Consider the following 12,220-nt stretch of genomic DNA (forward strand, 5'->3'; position numbering starts at 1 on the left):
TCCATGAAACACCGCAAACTATGCTCAACAGGAATTACATGATCTTTGATGATTTTTGAAACTCTTTAAATATTGAAGAGGATTAAATATTGAAGGCAAGCATTAGGGGGTGAAGAATGGAAATTTTTCAGTAAGAAATCTAAGGTTACAGAATGACTGAAAGGAAGAATTTTAAAATGAGTGTGCATATTTTTTTTCACATAATTGAACAAGAGTTTCTATTTACAAAAGTAAAAGAGAGACTGTACACTAGTCACATCAAGAAAATATGAAGCATAGGAGAAAAAAAGGTGCTAGACAAGTAGGAGTGCTGAGCATAAGAGAGAAATTTCAGGAGACAAGTTATGGAATGCTAAATTAAGACACTGATGAACAGGATGCTGGGTTTTTTTCTAATCACCAAGTGTTAGTGGGACTTGATGAAATAAATATTTCCTGGATTCTACCTAAATTGTACCAAGATGAAAGAAATAACCCTAGGGTTTTTTGTTTGTTTCTTGTTTTGTTTTTGTTTTGCTTTTCGCTTTTCTGAAATTATCAAAGGAAATTCCCCTGTTTCTTTGGAACCAGGTCCCAGTATGGAAGAACCGTCCTTAAGAGAAAAGTTTCTAAGTCTTTCACAAGACTATTCGATGGGAAAAGGACATAAAAAGCCCCACTATCACCAGTCACAAAGGAGGAAGACACTAGCAGGGGGTAACTTCTAAACCAATAGACACACTCAAAATCCTTGTGTCTGCAGAAACATTAGACTTTGCCTTCCCACGTCTCCTTTCCTCAACATCTGAATTGTCTCCAGAGCCAGACTGCAGGGTAGTAGGTAAGAAGAAATGAAGATGAAGTCTTGTTTGAGACTGGGAGACAACTGAGAACAAGGACATGCTGTATTTCAGCAAGGGACAGAGTTGCCCATATTAAGGAAGCCCACCAGCATGAATCCTACCTACAGCATCATTTCCCATTAGCAGCTTGCTAACAAAGACATTTGAAAGTGAAATTTCGATCACACTGAGGTGAGGCCAAAAAATAAAAAATAAAATAACAAAAAACACAGTGACTGCAAAGCAAAATGGCAAGACTTAGAATTCTATAGAGAAAAAGGGATAAATTCTAAAGAAAGATTATGAACCAAACTACAGTATTTTCAAGACTGCCGCGTCCCTGTTTGACAATTGTGTGTTTACAATAAGCCTAAACATAATTGCTCTGATGGGCTGTCAGGGAAAAGATTAATTTGGCAAAGATTAGTATTGACTTGCTGTTTATTAAGGCTTTTAAACAGCTGTATCTGGCAGCGTTCCTGTAAGTGCCTGTCATATCTGAAATCAGCCTCACACCCTGGCGCTCGCCAGCTGTTACTAAACAATCTTCTACCACTTTGAATGTCTTTCTCCAGGCCAAACAGCAAGAACAAACTATTGCCAAATGAGCCTTTTTCTCCTCCTGTCACCTTTTTTAAATTTTTGAGGTGGGGGTGGGGAGCTTCTGAACCGCTGAAATGTCAGCTCATGGCCGATGGCTTAGCTGATAAGAGGTGCCGGAAGTCAGTAGGTGGTTTGGGTGCTAGATGAATACATTCCCCACAGAGAGAGAGTTAGAAAAGTTAGTCACCTCACACAGACAAGAAACCACAGCTTGCAACTGTTGTAGGCAAAAGGTTTCAAAGACAGTTAGAAAGCGGCGATCACGATCGAAGTTTCAGAGCCATCAGATTTCCAAAATTAATGTCTTGATTCTTCACACTGGTGCATGCCTGGGGGCCATGATGCTCAGAAATAACCCCACAGGGGGATGCTGAGGAAAAGTTCAGTAGTGCCCATTCATCTTTATCATGGGAACAGAGGCTTCTCTCTGGAACTCTGAAAGAAGCCCAGCCACTGGGTAAAACATGCACCTCAAATTCTGGTTCAGTGGAAATCTGTAGAATAAAACGGATTTACATGTTTTGAAATCTGTAAAAGAAAGGACACATAGAGTTTTGTACTGAAATAAGACCCAGTAGTTTCAAAGCCAAGTACAGTCATAAAGGCAATGGAAAGAATAACATTCCAATGTAGTTAAACAACAGGCTATAAAGGGCCCAGTGTTACAGTGAAAGTCTCATTAGTCTTTCTGATATGACTGCTTTTGGAGAAATTAATCTCAATCTTTTCGTGTTGCATCGGGTTAGAATAAATTGTCAGATTAGATGCAAAAAGACGTTGTCCTCTCTTAACCTTTTCACTGCTGGCGCTTTCCATTATTCTGTGTGTCTGGGAGGATGAGGGGTGGAATTGACCTACGAACTAAGCTTTCTGACTGGACATTTAATGCAGGTGCTTGTGAAAGTTTAACCTCCAAATAACTTTGTTGTGAGTCTTTGCTGTTGATGCAAAGCTTGACACTGAATTGGAATCACATAACAGAGGGTTCCAAAACATAGCCAAAGACAGCAAAGTGCTCAGCCCTGAGAGTATGCCATTCTTTCAAGGACACCCGGAATTCTCTTCCTAATCCTTTCACATACCATGGTGGTGGGGGAAAGGTAGATGAGAACTAATACTAATTCATCACTTACAATTAGAGAAAAAAAGTGACTCACTAGTGAGAACAGAAGGTGAGCTATGTGTTTCACAGAACCCCACCGTGCCAGGCTCAGCTCTGAGCTGACTACCAGGCTATGGATGAAGGAAAATCTAGAGTGCAGAATTCACTTAAAAATTAATCAATGACCATAAATCACAGAGTGTTCTAAGTCCTAAAATAGCCCTGGACATCTGGGCACTGTGGCCGTTTTCTAGGGCAAGAACTGCTGCTCTAGGGGCTTGCCCGTTCTGAGAAATTAGGTCAAGCTTCAGATTATGCAGAAATGCACCCTTTCTACTTGATTTGGTGGGACTGGAGAGCTTCCTAGAAAGGGGCACTCCAGCCCTGGCATCCAGGCATACCTGATGCTGATTAACCTGAATTCAGAGACTACATATCAATCACATATTCAAAAAAAGATGTTTTTTTAAAAGATTTATTTATTTATGCATTCAAGAGCTGGGGTGCAGGCCAGAGATGTGGGGGGTGAGAGGACCCACCAAAGACAGAGTGGGGAGCAGAACAGGCAGATCTACTGAAATACACTGCTGAGGGGAGTAGAGGGCGAGACAGCAGAGGTCTGCTCTGCCCTGTGGGTAGCTCCCTGGCTGGGGATCAAACTCATGCTGCAGTGGCTGCAGATAGCTTCATAGGTTGCATCTTAACCCCTTGCGCCACCAGGGAGGCTCCCAAAAAAAGATGATTTAAATAGAATCAAAGAAATTTTAGGGTGGGAACAGAGGGATCACTCAGGTGTATTCTGTGCTTCTTGGGAGAACATTTGGCAAACTTCTTCATAGATTTATGGCTTGATTATCTGCTATTGGCTTGTTATCCATTTTTTTATTGAGATGTAATTACATAGAACAGTATATTAGTTTCAGATGTGCAACACACTGACTTGATATTCAAGTGTATTGTATAATGCTCACCACAATAAATCTAGTTAACATCACTATACAGAGTTGCACATTTTTTACTTGTGATGAGAAGTTTTAAGATGCACTCTCTTAGCAACTTTGCAATGCAGTATTATTAACTTTAGTTTCCATGTTGTCCATTACATCCCAGGAAGTGTGTACCTTTTGGCCTTCTTCACTCATTTTATCTACTCTCAACCCCAGTTTCTGGCAACCACCAATCTGCTCTCTGTATCTATGAGTTGGGTTTTGGTTTGGTTTGGGGTTTTTCTTATTCCAAATGAAATCATACGGTATTTGCCTTCCTCTGATTTAATTCTCTTAGCACAATGCCTTCAGAGTCCATCCATGTTCTCACAAATGGCAGGAGTTCCTTCTTTGCATGATTGAATACACATACAAATGCCAATGAAATACATATCTATACAGTGAAATAAAGCACAATACAATAAAAACATGTAATATAGGTGTATGTATGTGTATAACACATCTTTTTATACCACATTTTCTTCATCCGTTAGTCCATTAATGGATAAATTCTTTGATTATTCAAAGGAATAAACAATGTGAGAAGTAAAAAAATAAGATAATTCAAAGACAAAATCTGACAAAGTCTATAAACTGAGGGATCCCAATGATTTGTTCAGGACTCCACTGCGGTTGCACTAGAGCCGAAAAGAACAATGAATGAAAGGAAGCTATGGCTTGGTGGCCGGTGGTGCACGGATAATATCTCCAGATTAAGATCATTTTTATGATGCCAAATGCATAGAAATTGCACACACCGCTAACTGGATTTATCTTTGATCTGGTTCCTACTTCCCTCACCTGAAGAAAACACTTAGGATTCATCTCTCCATAAATTGTACCTAATTCTATGAAACATTTTGAAATTTGTTTTTGTTTTTCTAACAAGGTAGACCCACAGAAACCTAAATCTGGTCTTGGCAAGAGTTTCATACAAGAAAGGAAGAAGGGTATATCTAAATGAAACTGCCATTTCCGAATAATATTACAAAATACATGCAGCTACAAAGCCATTCTAGCTGTTGAGTTGGGTCATTCTTAACACCTGGTTTCAAGATGTGGTTTCAGCAGACCAACATAACAGAAGTGACAGTCCTTTATAACACTAAATTGCTGGGGGTTGTTTTAGAGTGGGTTTTTCCTCTCTTTCTCATTTTCTTCTCCCTCCCTTCCGCCTCTCCTTCGACAACTCCTCCCTTCTCGTTCTTATGCTCTCCTTTTTTCCTTACAGGGGAAAGAATCTGCTATTGATATTTTATATCTTTATATAACCAATCACTGATTCTGGCCTTGTGTTCCCAGAACATTCACCTTCGACACATGGACAGCTGGGGGAGCCAGATTGTGTGCAGCCCGCGCAAGTTGGCCTCTATCCTCACTTTGCTGATCACTTTGTTAATTCTCAGATAAATGGAGAGAAACTCCATTTTCTCTCCTCCCCCTCTCCTTTCTAATGTAGAGCAATCAGAAGTCTCTAAGGACTTTTCTATATGACTTCCCATTTCACACCACAGATGGTTTAGATAAAAACTATTAGTTTCATTTATTCAAACAGCTTCATTTCACCAAAATGAGCTTTTTTTAAGCATTTTGCCTAAAGGTTTGTTTTCCCATTTTTGTAGATGTAAAGGAGGTTTGCTGATGTCTCAGACTTTAATCATCATCATTCCTGCCACCCAACAAGCTTTTGCACTTGAGTGAAGTTGACGAGTCCTTTAAGAGGGAATTTACCTTTTTAAAATGTAGCATTCAAATTGCTTTACAAATGTGATTTATGTATCTTTTCATACAACCTCTTAGTGTTTGCATTTTTCCATGATGTTAGTTTCGCTCATTTCAATTTCTGGATAATTATTGTCTACACCCACCAAACAGTGATGCCAGCTCTTTATCCTAGTTTTATCTAAGGTCATTACTTTGGAGAATCCATTGGGACAGCACACCCACTAAAAAAAGAACTCCCCAGAATACATATTCAAATAAATGGCAAATAAACAAGTTCAAAATGTTACACATTTTGGTTGCTGTGCAGAGTCAACATAAACTGTTTGCTAGATGTAACCTTATGTTTAGTGCCCTGATTAACATGAAAATTCTTTTCAAAATTCTGCTGAATTACCTAAGGATAAAAATGGCAGTTGGAAATATGAACTATTCCAGTGATTCACAGACCTTTATAGTGATGTGAAAACATGACTAATTTCTCAAAACCAAGCTGGTATAAACTCACCAATTTAACTTCCAACTCCAGTTTCCTCTCTCCATCTCCTTATCTCTATGAGAATATTTCTGACTTTATTTTTCCCAGAAGTATCATGTGTACTTGTGGGCTCAATGGCCAGGGAAATGAAAGGATTCACTCCCCTTATTATTTCTCCTTCAGTTATTGAATAGTCCTCAAGATTTTCTGTTCCTCCAGAGAATTCAAAGGCATCATGTATTAATGTTATACTGGATCAAACTAGACTATGTCAGCATTCAAGTGGGACTTTCCTGACTCTTAGGTTTCCAATTAGCCTTTTAATTATTTCTTTAAAGCCTCCAGGTAATCAACCACCCTCCACATAATGAACACAAGGTCTCTTTCATTGGTTTCCCATGGTTGTGGACTACATGCCTACATGCAAGAATCTGAAAGTGGTATAGGGGAATCTTACATTAAAACTGTATTCCTCAAACCTTATTGTATGATAGTATATTCCCAGGCTCCATTCCCAGATTACCTGATTTAGTCTTGATTAAGGCCTTACTGAGGAAGTATTTATAGCTATTCCAAGAAATTTTAATATACGTACCCAGGGACTAATTATATAAGGGAAGACCAAGTTAATCTTTCCAACAAATTCAAAGACTCAGAGATTCTCTATCACCAATGCATAAAGATGATATCAACTTGAGGAATAAGCTTCTGATGATACAAACATACCCAGTTAATGTATCTCTAGATGATCTAGTTAAAGCTCAGACAGGACATGGCCGCACAATGTTGAATAATGACTTCTTTCTCATGATCCTGACCGTGTAAACATTCATTCTATTCCTTGCCACCTCGTTTAGTGTTCTAGGAATGGAGGAAAAGCAAAGAGGAAATATGATAGGAAATCAAGAATTTCCCCAGAAATCAGCAAAGATTTCCACTTACGTTTCGTTGGCCAGAATTATCTGATCAGTTTTCCCTAGATACTCTGCTCCTTCGGTGAAACCAGAGTTTTACTGGTAAGGTAGACTGAGAGAACACATAATTGCAATAAAATTAAGAGTGTCCACCATACCAACTTCCATTCAATCAACTAATGCACTTTCTGCTGCACCGCTACTGAATTGGCTCTTGAAAATTTTCCACAATGGTCCCCTGATTACCAATTCAATATGGCTTATATGTTGCATGCCCCTTCCTTGATTTCCCTATTCCTTTCAGCAACATTGAAACCCTGTCTCATTTTCCTTTTGCCTAAATACTAAATCACAACTGCACTCACCACAGACAGACAATATTATCTGTTTTCTTCCAATCACTTAACACTAAAAAAATGTCTAAACCAAGTTCATAACCTTCCAAAAAACATCTCTTTTGGAGAATGGCATCCTGGCCTGCTTAGCCTTCCAAGCTTCTGATCTTTAAGTCTTCCTTGCGTTCATCTCTCACAAAGACAGAATATCTTTGTGTTTGACAATGTTAACTCTGTCTAATTCTCCCATTTCCTGAATTATTTTCCACCCATTCTTCCTCAACTACCTTAGATCGCTCCTCTACATTCTCCCCTGGAATATCACACAGTGATTTAAGTGCTCTCCACGTTTACAGACAGCAACAGTTATTAGTTTCTTTTTTATAACCAGATTTAGTATTATAATGTCTTCAAGGTTCATCCTTAAAATGTTCAGAACAGGGTGTGCCACTTTGGCTTGCATATTATTTTGAGTTGAGGTCAGCCGAGGCCTTACAGAATCAGAAGAAACTTTTATCACTCCCTTAACTGCCAAAAGAATGAAAACTGGAGGGGGTATTCCATACAATTTGGATTTTTACCAGAAGTAAATTTTCTATTAGATAAGGCTATCTAAATGGCAGGGCAATCATCTAATTGCAGAGCAGCTGGTTTTCATCATCTGAGTCACCCTGTCCTCATTACATGAGTGCCCCTCCTCACTCCTGGAAGACTCAGGCCTCTATTCCATCCCTTAGCTCAGGAAATCTACTCTCAATTTGCCCCATTGGCCTTAGAATCCATGTCTGTGTTGATTCCCCACATGAAGGTAATTAAATTAAATCTTTTCTGCTACTAATATGTTTAATGTTAATTTGATTATTCAACCAGCCTAAAATGAACCCAGAGGGACTGTGGGAAATTCTTCTATATTACCCCTACAATTTTTATTTTTAAAATCCCTGTGGCTTCCCCCTTTGATTATAGATTATAATTCAAACAGCTCAGCCTAGTGTTCACAGTACACAAAATCTAGCACCAACCTAACTTACTTGATACTGCTTCTCAATTTTACTTCCATGATTCTTGCCAATTCTAGTCACACTAGACGACCAGGCTATGTACCTTGCAATTATTCTTTTTGCTTCCATCTCCTTTCTGAAGTCTTTTCAATAAAATTAACATGCTTTTCTCAGTATTGGCCTCCACTATATTATTTACTATTTCTACATGTGCATTTTAAACATTTCAAAATTTGAATTTTACCTATTTTATTTTTTGATTGGGGCAACATTGTTTACAATATTGTATGGAAGTATAGGGTATGTTACTACAACACACTGACCAGGATCATTAAGTCTGAAAATGTTTGCATTTTGAGATTACACATTTTGTACTTCTCCAATTCCTGTTCCCACCGGCATTCTCCCAATTCACAAAAATCTCTTACACACAGGAGAATTTTTATATATGGTTTTTGTTGGGCTCAAAGGAGCTAAATTTCACATCCGAGTCAACACAATGTAAAAGAGCAACAAGTTGCATGAATCAGTAAGATAATCAACAACCTTTCACAAGTCAGAAGATGTTGGAGTCCATGGACTATGAGCACCATTCTCCCTCGCACTACCAGGACTTCTAGAAGTATAGAAAGAATATGGATTTCCATAGGAAATGGGAAGGAGATCTCTGATCAAATCTGACCAGGTTTTCTAAACAAGTTAGTTTACATGCGCTATCAATATTACTGTAATTAGTTACAAAGAGAGGTTCCCAAAATTTTTGGACAAATATCTACGTGTCACTTTAATAATCAAGGTTTCTTTTTTTCCCTCCTGTTTATCCAATTTCAATATTTTAGATTTCTTCTTATAAATTCTGGCTGGGCAGAAGAAGAAAATGATAGAAAGTTCTCCAGATTATTTTTCTTTTGAAGTATTTTGAATATGCCACTCCATTCTCTTCTTGCCCATAGTGTTTCTTCAGAGAATTCCAATAGTAGTCTAATTAGTGTTTTTTTTTTTAATAGGTTATTTATTTCTTCCCCTTGTTAGTTTCAAAGACAAATATTTTCTCTTTGTCTTCTTCTTGTGACAGTTTTACTACCATGTGTCTTGCTTAGATTTCCTTTCATGTAGGTTGCTTGGTGGTCTCTTAGCTTCCTGTATTTCTATATTTATTTCCTTCTTCAATTTTGGGACATTTTCTTCAATAATTTCCTGAAATAGTTTTTCAATTCCTTTCCCCCTCTCTCTCTCTCTGGGATTTCTATGACTATTATATTTCCCTTCTTCATGGTGTCAGATAATTCTCAAAGTGTTTCTTAATTCTCTTTTCTTTGTATGTCTTTCTTTTTCAATCTTGCTTCTTTTCATATCTGCATCTTTGTGAGTACCAATTTATTGTTCCATTTGGTCTATTCGACTTTCATGATTTTTTCCAGAATTTTTTACTCCTCCACAGATCTTTTAATACACTAGTTCCATTTTTTTTTTTTATTGGGTGATTCCATCTCAATCTTCTGTTCTTTGTGACTCTCATAGCTTCCTTTTCTTTTTCTAAGTATTCTCATATATCACTGATCTGCTTTTCTGAGTTTTCTATGCATTGTTCTATTGCTATAATTCTTTGATTTTTGTTGATTATGACAGTTTTGAATTCTTTATCTGATAGGAAGAAAAGTTCTTCGATGTCTGTGTTATTGGGTCCTGGAGATTGTTTTTCTTTTCCTGTGGTGTATTGTTTCTCTGAGGATTTGCTTGGCCATTTGTATTTTTCTTTATCCCCATTCCTTGTTTTCAGGTTGGCTCTGTGGTAGGTAGGGCTTCTATTGAATCTAGGACTTCCTCTCCTACTGTTCTAGGTATTACTACCTGATAGGTACAGTAGCTGGAGCCTTCTTCAGAGCAGATGTGCATATGCAGCACAGTGGTGGTCCTGGTTGTAGTGGCTGACACCAATGGGCAGGACCTCCAGAGGGCTCTCCAACACCCCACACAAGGCTGGGTATGTGGCTCAGTGGCAGTCCTGGATATCTTGGTGAGGAGCTAGCAGGGTCTCACAAAAGGTTGTGAGGCCACTGGCCACTCCAACTTACTGCCTGCTGCAGGTCTGCCATCTACCAGTCAGTGTGAGTGCTGGGGAGAACTCATGGGAGATCATAATTTCTCTGTATGTCCAGGTGGGCATTAATAGACTTCATCTGGACAGGGTCTTACAGAAGTTTGTGAGACCTGTGGCTGCTCTAGCACCCTCCCCTGTGTGGGTCTGGGGTCTCAGCAGTCTGGGTGAGCATGGTGAAGTCTCACATAGAGTTGTGAGGCCTCTGCCTATCTGGGCTGGTGCTGGCAGCATCTTGTGGGCAGTCATGAGGCTCTGGTGTCTTTGGCACCCTCTCTGACATGAGTCTGGGGTCTCACTGGTCTCAGGTTATTACTTTCTGTCCTAAGTCAAATTGCATCTTGACCCCAACAGTCTTTCCCATATGCTCATAACATGTTTAGTGGGACAAAAGTTATCCTCAAAATGCAAATGAAGGATGCCAAAGAAAGAGAAACTCATTACCAAAAGATGGACTAGCCTCCAACAACCAGTTCAGAACTCTTCACACCATGATTTCCTAAGCATAATATTTTTATTCTAAGATGACTTATTCCGAATCTATGCAATTTGGGAATGATAATCTGAAACAGTCATATCAAAACAGGTGAGTGAAAAAGTAAAGACAAAACTGTGTTGCCAACTAAAGTCCCCTAGAGACGTACTCACCCTATTCCAGTCTTTTCCAAAGTCTGGGGTTGGGACCAAGGAATGGGGCAGTTACAGAATGAAGTGAAATACATTAGTAAAGTGAAAATGTCTATTTCACGAGTTACCTGGCTTGTTAAGAACTGGAGATTCTACAGTTTGTTTTTAAGACTTATGAAAATCTCTCTTTTTTATAAAAAAGATTTATTTATTTATGCATACAAGAACTGGGGCACAGGCCAGAGGTGTGGGGGGTAAGAGGATCCACCAGAGACAGAGTGGGGAACAGAACAGGCAGACTGACTGAAATATACTGCTAGGGGAGCAGTGGGCAAGACAGGAGAGGTCTGCTGTGCCATGTGGGTAGCTCCCTGGCTGGGGATCAAACTTGTGCTTCAGTGGCTGAAGATAGCTTCATAGGTTGTGTCTAAACCCCTTGCGCCACCAGGGAGGCCCAAAAATGTCTCTCTTTATACCTTACTAAATGGGAGAAAATATTTGCACATCATACATCTGACAAGGGACTAATATTGATGATTTACAAAAAGAAAACAAACAACCCAATCACAAATGGGAAGAATTAAAGAGGCACTTCTCCGAAGAAGATATACAGATGGCCAACAGGCATATGAAAAAATATTCATCATCACTTATCATCAAGGAAATGCAAATCAAAAGCACAAGGAGATACCACCACACAACTGTGAGAGTGGTTCATGTAAGGGAAAAAAAAAAAACAAAAACTAGAAATAAGTGCTGTCAAGGGTGTGGAGAAAAAGGAAACTTCTTACACTGTTGATGGGAATGTAGGCCGGTCCAGGTCCTGTAGAAAGAAGAATGAAGGTTCTTCAAAAGAGTGAAAAATGTATCTCCCATATTACCCAGCAATTCCACTCCACAGGAAACAAAAACACTACCTTTGAAAGGAAACCTGCACTTCTCTGTTTATTTAAAAGAGTCAAAATATGGAAATAACCTATATGCCCCAGAAAAAATCAGTGGTTCTAGAAAATGTGTTATATATATTCAATAGACTACTACTCAGCAATCAAAAAAATGGATACCATTTGTGGTGACATGGATGGAAATGGAAGGGATTATCCTAAGGGAAGTGAGCCAGATAAAAGGTAAATACTGAATGATTTCACTTACAGGTAGAACATAGAGAAACCAAATAGATGACCAAAAAAAGACATACTTTCAAAAAAACTGGCCCTTGAAAGCTGAGCATAGATCTGAGGCACACACAAAGGGAGCAGGAGGGAGAGGGAGAGAGTAGAAAACAGATGGGGAGGAAAGTACAATGGACTATGGAAGAGGACTATGGGTGCTTTGGTGTCGGGGAAACTATGGTAACCACACCTGAGGGGTGAAAACCTATATTGTGAAAAACAAACAAGGATGTAAAATAATGATATGTCATTTTTTTTAAAAAAAGCAAATTAATTCCCACTGTTAAAGAAAAACAATTTCACTTTTTAAAAACATCTTCATCACGGCCTCCCTGGTGGCACAAGGGGTTAAGACGCAACC

This window comes from Talpa occidentalis, unplaced genomic scaffold (assembly GCF_014898055.3).
Source record: "Talpa occidentalis isolate TD23 unplaced genomic scaffold, MPIMG_talOcc4v2.1, whole genome shotgun sequence".
NCBI classification, from domain to species: Eukaryota; Metazoa; Chordata; class Mammalia; order Eulipotyphla; family Talpidae; genus Talpa; species Talpa occidentalis.